Consider the following 2045-nt stretch of genomic DNA (forward strand, 5'->3'; position numbering starts at 1 on the left):
GCATTCGGCAGTGGTACAAATGATGAAAATACATCCATTGGCATTGTTCATCAACACCTGCACTTCTTTCCTTATTCTCGTTTCATCCTGCGTCCTGACGACGCTCCGTTCATTTGGAGCAGACTGCTTGCGATTGTGCTTGTGTGCCCGCTGGTGGGGGCCCCGTCCGGGCGCCGAGCACGTACCCGTGCGGACTATGCCTCGATGGAAGACCGCTAGACATGCACAGAGTTCTGCCCCACCAATGTCCACTTTCCTTCATCCCATAACCTAATTGAGTCATTATACTCCAAACCGTATAGAAAGACATTACGCCGGGCCACGTGTCTCGATGATAATAGCTCAATAAAAGATCATCCTTTTCGCCAAATGTGAAAAAAGAGTGGCCAAAATCCGGGCAGAAAATAATGAGGAAGGCGTGCTCAACAAGTCATTCTTGGTTTCTCTTTTTTCAGTTCGTTCCAACTTTGGAATCGTTCCCGCGCTGCTAGGTCTCCCTCTCAGCTGCGTGAATTGGGATGCAGATTAGTATTAACACCGCATTTTGGGGTTATACAGTTTGGCGATGAAATCACTGGACCACTTCCGTCAAACACAACCGGAGCCATGTCCATAGACACGGCTCCGGCTGGGAACATGTCACGTGGACATGTTCATTGTAAGAAGTTCTCGATTCGGGTCGACGGGGTCAAACCGAAGGCGAGCCCTCGCCAGGCTGGCTGGTGACGTGTCGTGTGGGCGTCGGTGGGTCTGGATGCACTCCTAGCCGTTAAACATTCGCTGGTGGAGCCACGAGGTATAGTCCCTTCACTGTCAACATGCGTCATGTCCTGCCGTCTCGCGCCCTGTGGCCATGCACTTTGAAACCGGACTTGGCGCGAATACAGCCATACTTGATGCAAGTGAGCTGCGGGTTTGCTCAGTCTCGTGAGTTGGGAGATCGTATTCATTACATCAGGAGGTATTGGGTAAAATACGCTATCAAGAAAGGATGGACTTTAATGACAAAATTCGACGTCTGAGGTCGTGCTCCTGGTCACCAGTGGAGTTTTGTCAATATAGCCAACGTTTCTCCTGAGCGTCGTTTAGTCAGTACCTCCTGGTACATTGCATTTCGGTTATAGTCAAAATAAGAATTCCCAATACATGAAAATGGATAAAGCCCTCGTTGTACATCACGGCAAATGTCCCCGTCGCTTTTAACGTATTCTTGTTGCTCCCTAGCTGTTTCTATTGCCCCCATTGTTCACGATCTAGCATGACTGCTGCGGTCTCAACGGTTATGTGCTCTTCGCAGCAGATTTGTTCCTGTGTTTTGGAGTCAAGGTTGAGTCAAGCAAATCTCGCTGAGTAAACTCAAACAGAAATGTAACAGCATAGACCAACAGCGCGGCGCTGTGCCAACCTATGAGCAGGCCGCACGTAACGCAGCCGTCGATATACGCCTTGCTGGCAAGGTACGAGTCTTATGCAGGCTTTTATGAACCCCACAGAAAGGTCTCACCAGCTACTGCCATCGGGATGTGTTCCATCGAGATCGATTACAGAATTCACCCATTCACGGTTGAAGTCAGAATCGGAGTCGACTTCAGCTTGTGCTGTCTAAGACAGCATACGGTGGAGTCGGCATCGAAAGGAGTCGTAGCCGGAGACTGGGTTGACTCCAAGCGCCGTGAGTCAGAGTCGGAATTGATTCCACTGAAGCAGAACCGAGCACGATGTTAGCGCGTCACAGCTCCGAAGTTCTCGCAAGCCGTCGTCGACGATACGGGCGGAAGTCTCAGCCGCAACGGTGTCGCATCGCGCCGCGCCAGCGTCCGTCTGCAGCCAGGAGCCCCGGTCGCAGGACGTGACGACGCGGCACAGCCGTGACGTCACGGAGGTGATTCAGCGGCGCTCCGGTCCGCTCGGTCAGACGACAAGGTGACCTCCCCCCCCCCCCCGCCCCGACGTTGCATCGCATCTCGGAACTTCAGATCCCTGTCCAGCCTTCCCCTCCAGCCCGGTGGGAGCGCTGGCTGTCAACAGGAGGGTTGCACACTGCC

The sequence above is a fragment of the Pollicipes pollicipes genome, unplaced genomic scaffold (genome assembly GCF_011947565.3).
Source record: "Pollicipes pollicipes isolate AB1234 unplaced genomic scaffold, Ppol_2.1 Scaffold_2555;HRSCAF=2994_pilon_pilon_pilon, whole genome shotgun sequence".
Taxonomy (NCBI): Eukaryota; Metazoa; Arthropoda; class Thecostraca; order Pollicipedomorpha; family Pollicipedidae; genus Pollicipes; species Pollicipes pollicipes.